Here is a 17394-nt window from a genome sequence, read left to right as displayed (position 1 = left end):
AAAGTAGTTGTTAAGTTTAGGTGTTGGGTAGGATTAGGGATGTGCAGAATGTGTGCTTTATAAGCACTAATAAACAGCCAAAATGTTATTAATAGGCATGCTGATAAGCAACTAGTTAATAATAAGAATTGGTTCCTATACTGAAGCAGTGGTGTTCAATCATTTAACACACCTGATTCAGATCTTCAGCTCATTAGGTGTATCAAATAAGAGAGACATACAATACAAAACAACAGATACATACAAGAGAGATCCATGTACTGAACTGAGTGTGTCAGATTATATTTGTGTTTCTGAACTTTAATTCTGGTATAGTCTGCAGTTAATCAAGTAGCGCCAAATCCACACACACATTTACAAATCATTGGTGGGCAATTGTGCTGACTATTCATAATAAAATCAAAAACAAAATAATTCAAATTAATTTTTGCAAAAACCAATGCAAACTGCAACACCAATAAAATGACACTTTGATGTATATTTAGCAATTTATTAACATGGTTGACATGACACTGTAAACAGGAAACATGATACTGACATCCAGTTACAAACACTCATGCAAAATTGGGCCATGATTAGCATGCAAAAAAAAAAATGAGTTTAAACACATACAAAAAAAGTAAACAAATAAAAGATGAAAAAAAAAAAATACAAATACTGTAAACTGTAAATAATTAATTAATACAGGAGACAAAACACACACAAAAATATATATATACACACACACACACACACACACACACACACACACACACACACACACACACACACACACACATATTGTGTAAAGTCTTGTGAAGAGTGACAGTCCAGTATTTTTGTGCTGTTTAAAACTTATTTATCAAAAAAATATTAAGAAATTAAAAAGTCAAACTGGAGGAAATGGATGGACTAATTACAGTGAGTACACTGGGTTGATTTAGTAAATTTAGATTTAGTTTTTACAAATGTTGTTTGGATAGAGATTGTAAAAATTATTATTATTATTTCCTAAAATGGATTCAAGGACAATTGTTGTAACAATTTGTTTAGTTTTTATGAATTTAAATACTCAGACTTTTATTTTGATGTTCATGTATGTTAAAAGTCTCTTTTAGGTAACTTGTGTATATGCAGCTATTATGTTTAATTTGTCATTGTATGTGATGGTTTATATTTCCTGACCATTTTAATCATTTATTTTTTTATTTTTTTAAACGGAGTAAAAAATACTTTCATTCTACCCTAGTAACTGAATAAAACCCTTACTATGCCAAAAATGGTGTTTTGTTGTTGTTGTTTGTTTTTCAGTTAAAAAATGTACTGAAGTACTGTAACGGAGTAAAAATACTTCCGACACTGTGTCTGACTGATTGTCAGTAACAGAAGAAAACAAACAATCTGTTGCTGACGTGGTGAAAGGTGGTGCAATTATCAGGGACCAGGGACCCCCCAATACACTAGTACACAAACACAAAAATCACTACACAAAAAGTGATTGCTACAAACATTAAATTCAGTATGCCAGCTAAGAAAAATATGACTAAAAAATAGACAATTGATGAAACAACCAAACCAATCTTTAGTCTTCCGTGGTTGCCTCTTCCTCCTGCTCTATCTGTTACAAAACAACAAAGACAAACTTAGTAACATTAGTTTGATCCATCACTAACAATTTTGTCAATGAAACTCAGATTATACACACCTTTGACATGAAGCTCTGTGATGGTGTGATTCTGAGATGGTCCTGTGATGTGACAGATGTACTTCCTTGCATCGTTTTTTTGAAGACCGTTGAGTTTAAAGGTGAAGTTACCCTTCTTATACTCGTCTTACATGTACTGTTGCCTCCAGTGATGTCACACACTGTCTTGCCTACATGTACTAACTCCTACACTGATGTCACACACTGTCTTGCCTTCATCGTCTCTCAAGTGTACACTGAATTCTTCTGTTTTGCCTTGAATCTCACTTTCAGGGATCGAACAAGAGAAGATAGCTGAGTCTCCAACAAAACCCTCAACTTTTACCCTCACAGGATCAGAGAAAACACCTAAAAACAGCAAACACACCATTCATCATTCTGCATGTGACAAGTTTCATTTAAAATATTTAAAATCTCACCTGAGATATACAGCAGAAACACAGAAATGATGATGATGATGCGCCAACTGTAGAAAGAGAAGATAAAAAGACATCAACAGATTGCTAACCTACTTTTAGCAACCATATTATCTCAGCAATATTCACACTTGTTGCAAAGGAACTGGATCTACTCTCTAGTGGACACTGAATCATGTTCGTCCTGTCATTCAAGAAAGTCTATCACTCGTCTGTAATTAGTTTGAATAAAACATAGACCAACATGGGACCCAAAATGAGCTTTTTACTCAAAAGGTCCAGAAATAATAAAAAAATGACTTATTTTATTAATTATTATTATTAATAACAGTATACACTAGGAAAAACAGCAACAATTTGATCCACACACCTAATTAGTCCATTCTCTCTTTGACCTGCTGCACTGTAAAGCTCGACCGAAATACATTCAAGCCTTCTAACCAATCAGTTTTCGAAAAACTCATCTACCAGTTTATGACGATAGGGATATTAATATATTTATCTGTATTCTACCTAATAGACAATAAATGATATTTTACAAAAATTGTAGCTGTTAGCTTCATGCTACACTAACGATAGCACATGGCGTTGATGATCTCAGTCTTTTGTCTCAAACATACCTTTGTCTCATGGTATTTAGTTTTTTTTTTTCTTCAGATGAAGCACTCAAATGTAAACGTGGCAGTTCAACAACTTCAGCAATGAAAACTATTTCTTAATGGCAGCTCACGGTGACTAAGTTACCAAAAAATGGCTGCTGAGTCAAAATGGCATCCGTATGAATGAAGCCGGATGCTCAAGCTCAAGCGTACGGATGTGACGTTTTACAGGTAGCTAGAGACGGAAGTATCAGGGAGTATTTCCAAAAAGGCATTTGAGAGGACACTTACAGAAACTGTCTGTTGTTTTTTTTTAATACTACTCAAAAATAATTGTATGCTATTTTATTTAATTACTATACAATATTGTTATTGGCTAATCAAACGTTACAAACAAGGCAGAATAACCTGTCAATATCACAGAATCCACACACCAGTTTTCAGACTGAACAAATGTAATACAGTACAACTAATGTTTACACACCTTTGATGAAGATGAAACGCATCCTTCTTGATCCTTCAGTTGATTTTGAAAGACAAATGTTGTTTGTTTTATGGTTCATTCAAGTTTAATTTGTAATCAGGTTCATGTAGTCCTTTACCTCAGGCAAAATCTTGCCTTGCATTACCACATTTTTTGTTTTTGAAGAAAGCATCATATGACTTCCATTTTTAAGATTTCATCATGGGAGTGTTCAGTCTTGTTCTTTAAGTTCCTCATAGTGATCTGAAAACAATGAAGAGAAATATGAAATAAAATAACGACTTACACAGAACTTTGGATAATATTTGTTTATTTATTTTATAGTTTATATTTGCCTTCAAAATGTTTATTAGCAGCATAAACACAAATAACAGCGACAGAAAAAAAAAAAAAAAAAAAAAAAATATGCTAAATGACATGCTGCTCTGTGCCCACTAAACAAAATAACTCTGAAAACAACTGTGAGATTTATAGCTTACCTTGAAGTAATTCACTGTTTTAGTGTCCTGCTGCTTTCTCTCTCATGTGTTCCTGTCAGAGTTTTGACAGACTGTTCAGCTGATGAGGAAACACAAAGAATTGATCTTGTTTTTGGGAGGAGCAGAATCCACCTGCGACATTCCAAGCCACCATTCTACATACAGTACAAGATATACTATACCTGGTTTTTAAATGCCAGTTTATTGGGTGCTTCATGATATTGTTTTTAAAAAAACAAAAACTATAATCCAAGAATAAGGCAGAAAAAAAAAAAATGCTTCTGTGGAACTTAAAAGAAGACATTTGGAGAATTATTATTATTATTATTTTTTTTTTTTGACATTGACAAAAAGGTCAATGTGCACATTGACAAAAAGGTCAATGTGCTTATTTTTTTATTTTTTTTTAGTGTCAGAGAACTATGATGTCATATATTTCTGGCCATGCATTACACAACAAATTTTAAAGTGTCTGTCAACACTGAAGTGAAAATTTCACTGGAGATAATGATAGTCAATCATAAGTCACACTTCATTTTAAGGTCCAGTTCTCGCTATTACCAAACCACTGAACATGACCTTTGCCCCAATAAACTCCTAATTTGCTGTTTATTAATAATTAGTAAAGTAGTTGTTAAGTTTAGGTGTTGGGTAGGATTAGGGATGTGCAGAATGTGTGCTTTATAAGCACTAATAAACAGCCAAAATGTTATTAATAGGCATGCTGATAAGCAACTAGTTAATAATAAGAATTGGTTCCTATACTGAAGCAGTGGTGTTCAATCCTTGTCCTGGGGACCCACCACTCTGCACCTTTTGTGTGTATCCCATATACAACACAAACTAGTATAGTCATCAGATATTTAAGTGAGACTCAAATTTAATCCACAGACAGTCAGAATTTATTTCTGTGTCTGAACTTTAATTCTGGTATAGTCTGCAGTTAATCAAGTAGGGCTCTTTGTGGTCCCACAGTCACATATGTTTGCATCAGTCAGTGGTGGGCGATTGTGCTGATTATCCAAATCAAATTAATCACAGTATTTTTTGCAAAAACCAATGCAAACTGCAAAACCAATAAAATTACACTTTGACAGATATATTTAGCTTTTTATTAACATGGTTGACATTACAGTGCTAACAGCAAACATACTGACATCCAATTACAAACACTGAATGCAAAATTGGGCCATGATTGGCATAATTGAAATTAATTAATTTAATTCAAGTGCTTTGTGAACAGTGGTCACACAAGTTTTTAACTGAAAGTTAAGTTTACAGTTGTACAAATAAATTAATTAATACAGGAGACAAATATATATATATACACACACACACACACACACACACACACACATATTGTGTAAAGCCTTGTGAAGGGTGGCAGTATATCACCCTTATTTAACACTTATTTGTCTGAAAATTGTGATGAAATGAATGGGTCAAACTGGAGGAAATGGATGGACTAATTACAGTGAGTACACTGGGTTGATTTAGTCAATTTAGATTTAGTTTTCACAAATGTTGTTTGGATAGGGATTGTGAAAAATAGTTGTTGTTTTTTTCCTAAAATGGATTCAAGGACAATTGTTGTAACAATTTGTTAAGTTTTCATGATTTTAGATAATTTTATTTTGATGTTCATGTATGTTAAAAGTCTCTTGTAGTTAACTTGTGTATATGCAGCTATTATGTTTAATTTGTCATTGTATGTGATGATTAATATTTCCTGACCATTTTAATCATCTAGTAAAGTCAAGTTTCCTAATATTATACTGTGCTTGGGTTCTTCATGTCTGAAATGTTCAAGTTAAAACATCAAAGAATTATGGTGTTTTGTTGTTGTTGTTGTTGTTGTTTTTTGTTGTTGTTGTTTTTTTCAGTTTGAAAAATGTACTGAAGTACTGTAACGGAGTAAAAATACTTCCGACACTGTGTCTGACTGATTGTCAGTAACAGAAGAAAACAAACAATCTGAGGCCAACTACAACCAGGGCTGTTGCTGACGTGGTGAAAGGTGGTGCAATTATCAGGGACCAGGGACCCCCCAATACACTAGTACCTGAATACCATCCTTGCTACACAAAAAGTGACTGCTACAAACATAAAAATGCCAGCTAAGAAAAATCTGACTAAAAAATAGACAATCGATAATAGTTCTCCATTTAGTCTTCCGTGGTTGCCTCTTCCTCCTGGTCTATCTGTTACAAAACAACAAAGACAAACTTAGTAACATTAGTTTGATCAATCACTAACAATTTTGTCAATGAAACTCAGATTATACACACCTTCAACATGAAGCTCTGTGATGGTGTGATTCTGAGATGGTCCTGTGATGTGACAGTGGTACTTCCTTGCATCTGTTTTTTGAAGACCGTTGAGTTTAAAGGTGAAGTTGCCCTTCTTGTACTCCTCTGGGAACGTTTCGACTCTGTCCTTGTACTTTGGATCTTGATCTTCAGCTATGCTACCTCTAATGACGTCACACACAATCTTGCCTTCATCGTCTCTCAAGTGCACACAGAATTCTTCTGTTTTGCCTTGAATCTCACTTTCAGGGATCGAACAAGACAAGATAGCTGAGTCTCCAACAAAACCTTTAACTGTGACCCTCACAGGATCAGAGAAAACACCTAAAAACAGCAAACACACACCGTTCATCTTTCTGCATGTGACAAGTTTCATTTAAAATATTTAAAATCTCACCTGAGATATACAGCAGAAACACAAAAATGATGATGATGATGCACCAACTGTAGAAAGAGAAGATAAAAAGACATCAACAATTTGCTAACCTACTTTTAGCCCCCTTATTATCTCAGCAATATTCACACTTAATGCAAAGGAACTGGATCTACCTCCCTAGTCGACACTGTGAATCATGTTCTTCCTGTCTTTCCAAAAAGTCTGTGTCATTCTAAACACTGTATACCTCTTTTTATTAAAACTATATATACCTCTTTGTGTTAAACAGCAGCTTATTTTCAGTTACAGCACCAAATGTTGTTAGGATGGGTCTCGTCTAGAATTGTCATGTGGACCAGCAATGAACCAAAAAAAAAAATTAAACATTATCAAAAAAATTAAATATTGTTATTAATTTAAAATAACAGCATACACTAGGAAAAATGGCAAAAATTAACAATTAATTTGATCCACACACCTAATTAGTATATTCTCTCTCTACCAGCTACTGTAAAGCTCAACCGAACAACCAAACTACATTCAAGCCTTCTAAACCAATCAAAAAATGGTATACCAGTTCATGACAATGGATATTAATATACTTATCTGTAATGAATATAATTCATGCTACCTAATGGGAAATAAATGATTTTTTACTAACATTGTTACTATTAGCTTTCATGCTACACTAACGATGTAGCATATGGCATTGACGATCTCAAATTTTGTTTCAATTCACAGAAACATACCTTTGTTCCATTGTTTTTCGTTTTTTCATATGAAGCATTTGATTGTAATTGTGGCACTTGAACTTGCACTTGAATTTCAAAAATGAAAACAGTTTTTTAAATTGTAGCTAACGACAAGTTGTCAAGACCGGTCCACGTTGCCGAGTCAAAATGGCACCAGCACGCTCGTGTACGGATGTGACGTTTTTCAGGTGGCTAAGATGGAAGTATTCGTCTATTTTTGCTGGCTAGAAATATCTTTGATCATTAACAGCCTATTGTTGTTTATAGTGATTTACCCACTTTTTGATATTCCCAAAATGAAATCTTACTTCTCCATAATATATTTTATCATATTTTATTGAATTATTGTACAATATTTTGACAATATTGACTAATAGTCAAATGTTCTACAATTTAGACTCAGTTATTATCAACACCATTGCTCCCAGAATCCAGCCATGAGTCTTCGCTGATTAGTTTTTCCTACCTGTAGTTTTGTGTCAGTTTTCCTGCCTGTAGTTCAGTGACTATATCACTGAATATGACTAAATAAACTGAATACAGTGCAACAAATGTTTTACACACCTTTGATGAATAACTGCGCTCGCTTGGTGAAGATGGAATACATCCTTCTTGATTCATCAGTTGACTTTAAAGGGTAAATATTGTTCATTTAAGCGTAAGTTTAGGTTGAATTTGTATTCAGTTTCATTAGTCCTTTCCCTCAGGCGAAATCTCAAAACCATATGGGAACTTAAAGAACATAAACATAAAGAAAACTCCTGGAAAAGACAAAATATGTCAAAGTTTAAAATCCAAATGTTGTTTAGTCCCCAAACGTCCTTGAACAAGACATGACATTTAAAGTTTGAAATGTGAAAGAAAGGGAAATGCAAAACAGAGGAATGCAAAAAGGAAACATGCAAAACAGGGAAGGCCAAACCCATTTATAATTATTACCATGATGCCATACACATGTTCTGCCCATACATTACACAACAAGATTCCAGTATCTGTCCACACTGAAAGTGAAAATTCCACATAATTCCACATTCCACATAATCATAACATGATGTTTACTAAGGATTTAGGGCCTAGTAATTGGCACGAAACCGCATATAAATCTTTTGTTTCAAATCAGTGCCTCCAGAGGACATATTAATCAGCCTGACTCATGTGATTTGACACTAAATGAAACTTTACTATCTCATGCTATTTCAATGCACTTTAAATATCAGTGAGAAGACGGGTTGATAACTGAACCCATAACCCTATATTTCTTCTTCTTTTTTTGGCACACAAAATAAGTGCAACAAATCAATAAAAGGTTATACAGTGCCTTGCGAAAGTATTCATACCCCCTCATTTTTTTTCACGTTTTGTTATCTTGCTGCCTTTTGTTAAACTGCTTTAAATGACTTTTTTTGGGTTTGAGACTTTAGTCTTTGCAACTTTACAGATCTTATCTATTCACAAACAGCTTGTAACCCTCCAAAGAGAAAGGCAAATTTGAAATTGATTCATATGACCCCTTTAATGAAGAGAGACAGAAAGAGAGAAGTGTGCCACTCTCAGTTCCTGTGGTAATAAACAATGGAAACAATACATGATGAATTAAGCATAGTTTAATGTCTATTGCTTTTTCCACATAAGTCTATTCAGTGGTATAATGTAACCTGTAATTTCAATTCTGCATTTTTTGTGTTTCGTGTAATTTTTATATATGTTATCTTGAATGATCAGAATTAAGATCTCTCAATTCCATTTGTCTAATTTAATTTGTATATTCTTTGGGAAAGTGAAAATAATAATAATAATAATAACTTAATAGGTCTTGGGTCAGTGGGCTTTTGTTCAAATATATAGGCTTTATGTTGGCAGACCAATCACTAAAGCAATAACACCAACATCACACACTGTAAGATAACAATAAAGATCTTATGATAAAAGAATAGTTCCATAGGCCATCCAAGATGTAGATAAGTTTGTTTGCTCATTCAAGTTTTCAGTTCATGTGTATATCACTTTTTACGATACAAATCATTGCAAAGCAACTTTACAGAAAATTCAGTTTCTACAATATTTAGTAGTAGCTTATCAGTGATGACTGTCAGTTTATGTGCATACGGCAGAAATGTTCAGAAAAATCAATAAAAGACGTAAACAAACAGATGATTAACACTATTAACAGCAATTTTGCAATCAAACTTTTAGCAAAATATGGTAGTTCTGTATGTTGTCTCTGGGTTAGCATCATCTGAGGTCCTCTGAGGGGTTGGCATCATCTCTTCTCAGGTGTTCTGGATCCAGACTGAAGCTTGTGTAAATCCTAGTTACTATCCATTGTCTGTGCTATCCTAGGTACTACCAAAAGTCCAGTGTTTTGTGAACTTAGGGAGCGTGATGGATTGTAGCGTGGTAGAAGACTAGTTAGGTACACAGGAGCTAAACCATTAAGGGCCTTATAAGTAATAATATTTTGTAAATGATACGGAACTTAATAGGTAGCCAGTGCAGAGACTGTAGAATTGAGGTAATATGGTCATATTTTCTTGACCTGGTGAGGACTCTAGCCGCTGCATTTTGGACTACCCGTAGCTTGTTTATTGAAGATGCAGGACAACCACCTAGCAGTGCATTACAATAGTCCAGTCTAGAGGTCATGAACGCATGAACTACTTTTCTGCATTAGGAACAGGTAACATGTTTCGTAGCTTGGCAATGTTTCTAAGATGGAAGAACGCTGTTTTTGTAACATGGGAAATATGATTTAAGTATTTGAAATTATAGTCTAATATAACACCCAGATTTTTGACAGTAGAGGAAGTAACAGTACATCCGTCTAATTGCAAATTGTAATCTACGAGATTCTATCTAACGTTTTTTGGTCCAATAAGTTATATCTCAAAACAATCTAAACTAAATAGGAGAAAATTATTGGTCATCCAATCTTTTACATTTTTAACACACTCTGTTATCTTAGATAATTTAGAAGTTTCATCTGGTCTTGTTGAGATATATAGTTCCAGTATCATCAGCATAACAGTGGAAACTAATCCCGTATTTTCTAATGATATTACCAAGGGGCAACATGTACATTGAAAATAGCAGAGGACCTAGGACAGATCCTTGTGGCACTCCATATTTTACTGGTGATAAATGAGATGACTCCCCATTTAAATAAACAAAGTGGAAGCGATCAGATAGGTAGAATCTAAACCATCTTAAAGCCTGCTCATCTGATCAGATTTGGATAAATGTAGCATTACATTACTTGATCACTGATGGATCCTCTGCAGTGAATGGGTACCATCAGAATGAGAGTCCAAACAGCTGATAAAAAAATTACAATAATCCACAAGTGACCCACACCACTCTAGTCCATCAATTAATGTCTTATGAAGTAAATAAGCTGCATGTTTTACATCAAGTAATTCTGCATTGCTTCCGACCATACCATTGCCTGGACGGATGTTATCATCAGCTGTTTGGACTCTTATTCTAATGGCATCCATTCACTTCAGAGGATCCATCGGTGAGCTAGTGATGTAATGCTAAATTCCTCCTTATGTGTACCAGTGGGGAAACAAAATCCTTTACATCTTGGATGGCTATGTTAATTTTTGGGTGAACTGTTCCTTTAAATCTGACAGGTGAAGTGTGAGCTCCACTTCCTTTCAGTGGTTTGTAGAAAATAACCCTCTCTGGGTTTCAAAGCTCTGAATTAAAAATCCACCTTTAAGCCTTTTTGAATGCAACCAGATTTCATCATCTCAATGGATTTTAGTTGTGGAAATGACACAAAGATCATCCAGCATCTCATTTGTAAGTATTTTATTGAGTACCTTGATTCATTTACTGTCAAACAAGTATACTGTTTCATAAGAAGCCTATTTTTTTGTAGTATGTGTTTTATTTGTATGTTTATTTATTTATTTTTTTAATCTTGCAGATTTACTAGTATGGTGTCAAGTTGTAGAAACGTTAACAGAACTAACAAATTTGGGACAAAATGTGTCCATAAACTGTGATCTCGATGAAAAGGAGATTTATTGGATGCTACTGAAACTACCAAATCGTCCAGTTATGATATTGCGGTTATTTTCAACTTCACCAACTCCTTTTTACTACGATGTAAGTTTCAGACCCAAATATTCAGTGCAACCTAACAATCGTCTACTCATAAAAAATGTCTCTACTGATGAGTTAGGCATTTATTACTGCATGACCACAGAGGTACCTCCACAATTCAGCAACGGCATCAGACTTCACATCACTGGTGAGTGAGCATTCAGTAATCAGGACATAATGTATAAATATTCAGTGCTTTCAATGTATGGCTATTTTATTTTTTTTATTTTTATTTTTTTTACAGAACCAACTAAATCACCTGAGTGCCAGAATCACACTGTGCTGAAGTATGTTGAGCAGAATCATATGGTGGTGAATTATACTGACCAAATTCAGCAACCATGGATGATTATTATCATCTTTTCTGGTCTGATGCATGGTATTCTGGTCTTTGTAGTCATTGGTAAATTCTGTTCTTTAATATTTAAATTATAAATTTAAATTCATCTGTAAAATATGACCATTATTCTATTCTCTTATAGGTGTATGTTGTTACTCTAGAGAAAAATTAAAACATCGAGAAACAGATATAGAGCAGACTCAGTTTATACCTCTGAAACAAGAGCCAAAGACAATGGTAAATTATGCGAAACCATCTCTTTTTTCTTCTATTTATTTAATTATTCATTATGATTACTTTGACTCTTTATCGCTGTTTGTATCACAAACCAGATACAGATGCATAACATACACTTGCAAATGCTAATATTGATGGTTGCCCTGTTGCTCTTTCAGTATACTGAGGTGGTCTTTTCCTTGATGCATGAAGAGTTTGAACAAAAGCGGTGCTTTTTTCCTGCAGCCCAAATCATAAACAGGAAAGCATGTTCTTGACCTTATATCAGCAGGTTGCTTTTACTTTTGTTTTAAATGTAAAGTTTCAAAACATATCTTTACTTGCTCAATGAATAAAAAATATCAGAAATAGACAGCAAAAATGAACTTTTCTCTCTTTTTTAATAAACAATGGAATCATCCACCTACTTGATGGTAAGCCAAATGCTGCTTTGCAGATTAAACATAGGTATTTTGGTTGGCCTTGGCCAGACAAGCTCAGTAAAGTTTTCCACACATGGTCACCTGATCACCAGTGAACTGCAAAGCCAGGTGGTTTAACCTCTAACAGTATGAAGCTTTTTGTTTTGTAGATATATAGATGACTGCACTGCCATACTTTTTCCATTTGAGGTTAAGAAAATCATGTGAAGGCGATATGTCTAAAGCAGATAGGAACTCATTACACTTAAGTGACCAACTCAGTGGAACTGAATGGTTTAAGTAGCATACTAACCTTAACTTATCATTTTACTTCAGCTAAACCACAATGCAAACACTTCTGCTAAGGCGAGCCAAAGGTATGCATGCACAGATTTAATGTTGATTATCTTTCAGGAGATAATCAACATTATGTGAACACAAACAGGCAAACCCTCTGAAATGTCCAACACAATTTTGCACAGAAATGAACTTGCAAAATTCTCATGTTGTTGTCCTTCACACATCAAAACCACACCACCTACAGGAAGTCAGACTGAACTCACCATACGGAAATGTAATATATGACACAAAATCAATATCACACACATAACCATCAAATGTAAAAAATAAAACAAGAAATAACAAATTTAACAAGTGGTGGAGGTAACGAATTACAACTACTCACGTTACTGTAATTAAGTAGTTTTTTGGGGGTACTTTTACTTTTTTGAGTATATTTTTAAAGCTGTACTTTGACTTGTACTTAAAGTACAAATTTAGCAAAATAATCTACTTCGTTACTTTTAAATCACAGTTCGTTACTGAGTACGCCCACAATTTGAATTGATATTCAAACTTTTGAAGGCACTTCAGCAGCCAATAAAGATATCTGATCGTGAAGGGACCAATAACAGCCCTGATATCTGAACCGCTGCAGCAGGTGAAGAGCTGATCAGACAGTAAGGGAGCTCAGTGAGATTTATGGACTCAGAGCTTGGAGAAACAAACTACATGGTAGTGTTATCATAAATATCTATATTTTGACACCGATACTGAAATATCTGACACGGTTCCATTACTCATTTTCCACAATATCTGAAAATACACAAATACAATCTGTGTCTCTCTCTTCTCTCCGAGTGAGTTTGACACGCATCCGCGCGGGATTGCAGGTATTCCGCATAATTTTAATCATTCCCACGCAAATGTGGCGAGCGCTTTATTGTAACATGAGAACACTGTCATGTAATCGCAGAAAACTGAATGCGAGCTCTCAAATAGGCCTAACTTATACAAATGAACTGCTTGTGCGCAGACTGTGTGCAGTCGCCATCTCTCCATGCTTTTAAAGTAGATATTATTTCTCTTTGCTCATGGATTAAAATTTGTCAAAAGTTATAAGCCATTCAGAATAGATCCACACCTGACTGATGAAAATCCTTCTAGAAATTTTATTGGTTGTAAGTAAAATGCACCAGAAAGGCTTTCAAAACAAAGATGGAACTTTATTTCTTTACCATGTAAATTTTTGCTAGAAATGTTTTGGAATGGGACATTTGTCTGATTTGTACATATAAATATCCTATAGTCTGCCTAACTGCATCACTACAGTGTACAGTCATTACAGGTCAAAGCCATCTGATGTTCCATTTATCTAAATAAATAGGCCTAACAGACTGTATATGGCTCATAAATCATTGCTTATAAAAAATTCAGTGTTGTCATATTTTGAATACCTCAACTGAATTGAGGTCATTTGTTTTATAATTTTATTACTGACTATGTAGGCCTACTTGTTTTTTTTTTTTGTAAATTCAATTCAGTTTGAAATCAAGCTTCCTTGTGCTGTAAGTTACCCTATTTTAAAGACACAAATACACAGAATGAGCAAATGTTTAAGATTGAGATTTTTGTAATGGTAATTGATCAAAAAAATAAAAGCCTGTAAAATAATGTAATTAAAAGCCTATATAAAATCTGTTCATCATATAAAGCGAATGTGTCTTTTTAGAAGACTTAGATTAAACCAATTTCAAATCTTGAAGTAATGAGTGCCTTGAAAAAATGGATGGACAAAAAATATTAAAATGTCTATATGGCAATATACAGTATGTGATAATTTTGCCAATTGAACCATGCAAGTCAATACACTGAGAAAATATTGTCTGCCATCGCTTCCGGCTCTGAAATGGCGTTCTTGCTCTGATGAAGTCAGTTTGACGGCTTGGGAGAATCCTCTTGTTAAGTCATGATGTTAGGACTGCTGTTTCAGGGTCCAAGCCTCTACTCATTTCACTTGAGAATACTATCTCAGCAGCATTTATGAGCACTTTTTAATTAATATTACATATTTAAGCTAAGCATTTAAAACTTCTCTGTGCCCACTACAGTCTCCATACTCACAGTGTCTTAGACACTAATATTTTAGCTGAATCACTGTCAGGCCATCTGGGATTTCAGTATGGAGAAAAAGGTTTGGGTTATAATTTTTCAGTATTACATGACATCATGAGTGTGTATATGCACACAGTTGGTTGTTTTCTGAGGGGGCATCTGGCAGAGAGTTAGGACCCAGAAGCGGTGAAGCAAGATGTCAGACGTAACAAGCAGATATTCTTAAAGGGGTCCTATTATGATTTTTTACTTTTTGAATTTTAGTGTAGTGTAGTGTGTATGTTTGGGCATAAAAAAGATCTACAAAGTTATAAATCTCAAAGTTGACTCCAATGGGAGATATTTCATTTAAAAAAAAACCCTCCCTTTTCAAGAACTACAAAAAACGGCTAGTTTGAACAACAGCATTGTTTTCTGTGGTTTGTGATGTCACAAAGCAGCCCATTAGAATATCATTCAAATAAATCCCGCCTATGGAAATGGTTGGTTGGTAGGAATGGGTGAGGTCGTGGTTCAAACACTTGGCTGAGTGGATCAGACAAGACGACGACAAAGAAGTGCTGCTGTAGCGTCAAGTTTTGAGGGGAGTCATTAAACATTACAGTGCTGGTTTCGCCAAAAGGCTTTTGCTGAAAGACTTAGCAGTTCCCCCTTTGTCAGGAAAATCTGCTGTGTCTGCATCCCAGCCTGTAAGTGTACTGCTTTATTTGTTGTTGTGTGTGTTATTTACGTTGAATGTCGTTTTTTCTCTGCGATGTAATACATATTACCGTTGCACTTATTAGTAAATGCAGTTGTTTTTTTAAGCAGTTTTTGACATCCTATCTAAAACGTGATTTAGCCAAAAAAATAACAATACTCTTACCACTCTAATATGTCTTGCAATATCCGTGCGTGCAAAGGTTCTGCGTGATCCTCTTGTTTAATATACTCAGGGTCTGAATCAGGCTCAAACTGATATGACAATATTGATGCCATCTCAACTATACTGGAGCAGACAGAACTTGCTGCTTTGGGACAAACCAGGAAAGTACTGAAACACCGTCTGAGCTGTTCGCCAATCACAACGCACTGGGACAGCTAACCATTCACAACACAAGGCAGGCCTTCATCAAACCAGGAACTAATAGAGCCGTTTGTGCCAGGCTGGGGAGAAAGGTATTGTAATAATGTAAATTATGTGAAAAATAATGCATTTTTCGAACCACCAAGCATGAGAGCATGTTCTAGTACACCTATAAAAATGAAATCAAGACTTTATGAAAGAGCACTCCTATCCAACCAAGGTATTGAAGTTAGAAATTCCTGTATCATGACCACTAATTCACGTACTTTGTCAATAAGATAAAAGTGGGTTTTGTTCAAAGTTGCTATTATCCACATAGGTGATATGAATATTTTTTGGTAATTAAATATCGCTGGCTAAAAAGTAACTAATAATTAGTTTTTTGAGAGGAGTACTTTGTACTTTTACTTAAGTACTTTTTTGACACCAGTACTTTTATTTGTAATTGAGTATTATTTCAGCAAAATGTAACAGTACTTGTACTTAAGTATATGTAGATATAGCTATGTTTATAATATATTATTATCACACATATATCCATTTTCTGGATATACTGTATGTAGATATAGCTATGTTTATAAGATATTTGAAATCCCCATATATATATATATATATATATAAAGTATGTATATCATTCTTTTTTATTTTATATGGTATTGTATGTATGACCATTTATGTTAACAATATATATTGAAATTTGCTCTATATACCTACTGTTTTTTTGCTTAATTCTATTATTTGTTTCAATTCAGTTTTCAGGGGGAAAAGTAGAGATGAATATAGGCTATAACATGTTAAAAAAGTCTGTATGCTAAGCCTTATGCCAGTGATTGGGTAAGTTACTTGTAGAACAATGAATGTATTATAGAGTTATGGGAAGAAGAAAAAAAAAAAAAAAACCTTTATTTAACTTTTGGTCCATATGCACTCTCATCACTGCAATTGTCGTCATTGTACGAAAACCATAGACTGTATAGACTAAAACGAAATTGCATGCGGGATTGCGCTTGAACATCACAATAACGCTTTTGCGCATGCACCAAAATTGAAACACAACAGTCCTTTGGCACATGCACCAAAATTGAAACACAACAGGCAGAGAGCAGTGGCTGCGGCTAAACAAACAGTCATCATCTCTTGTAGATGTTTTTTCTTAGCATGTGGAAGGATAACAAATGTGCCAGCACTTTCACATAAAGTTTAAACGACAATTATGTTATAGACGTGCTCGAAGAACATCACTGAGTGAAGCACTGGATGAAACGCCCTTGTATGAGGTAATTTACACTCATCTAATCAAAAATAATAACTCACACTGTTTATAATTGTTTTGGACTGCAAGATCCTCTGTCCCTATATCAGCTAATGTTTTAAATATTCCCTGTCAGTGTTTACACTCACCTAAAGGATTATTAGGAACACCACACTAATACTGTGTTTGACCCCCCTTTCGCCTTCAGAACTGCCTTAATTCTACGTGGCATTGATTCAACAAGGTGCTGAAAGCATTCTTTAGAAATGTTGGCCCATATTGATAGGATAGCATCTTGCAGTTGATGGAGATTTGTGGGATGCACATCCAGGGCACGAAGCTCCCATTCCACCACATCCCAAAGATGCTCTATTGGGTTGAGATCTGGTGACTGTGGGGGCCATTTTAGTACAGTATACTCATTGTCATGTTCAAGAAACCAATTTGAAATGATTCGAGCTTTGTGACATGGTGCATTATCCTGTTGGAAGTAGC

At 34.6% G+C, this 17394-nt stretch overlaps 2 long non-coding RNA genes across 3 annotated transcripts; both read right to left on the bottom strand.

The window, feature by feature from the left end:
* Nucleotides 1-1882: 1882 nt before the first annotated feature.
* On the bottom strand, nucleotides 1883-3792 carry LOC109063726. Of its 2 annotated transcripts, XR_006158000.1 has the most exons (4): nucleotides 3663-3792; nucleotides 3184-3426; nucleotides 2104-2150; nucleotides 1883-2032 (listed from the first exon to the last, which is right to left on the bottom strand). It is a non-coding gene; the product is annotated as an uncharacterized LOC109063726 (long non-coding RNA). The 2 variants fall into 2 exon arrangements; XR_006157999.1 differs by having other exon boundaries at nucleotides 1883-2150; nucleotides 3663-3787.
* Nucleotides 3793-4760: 968 nt separating this feature from the next.
* LOC122141689 lies at nucleotides 4761-6507 on the bottom strand. Its single transcript, XR_006158004.1, has 2 exons — nucleotides 5951-6507; nucleotides 4761-5863 (listed from the first exon to the last, which is right to left on the bottom strand). It is a non-coding gene; the product is annotated as an uncharacterized LOC122141689 (long non-coding RNA).
* Nucleotides 6508-17394: the final 10887 nt, after the last annotated feature.

Source organism: Cyprinus carpio, chromosome B22 (genome assembly GCF_018340385.1).
Source record: "Cyprinus carpio isolate SPL01 chromosome B22, ASM1834038v1, whole genome shotgun sequence".
NCBI classification, from domain to species: Eukaryota; Metazoa; Chordata; class Actinopteri; order Cypriniformes; family Cyprinidae; genus Cyprinus; species Cyprinus carpio.
Note: the sequence above shows the minus strand (reverse complement) of the source record. Positions and strands in the feature narration are given on the sequence as shown.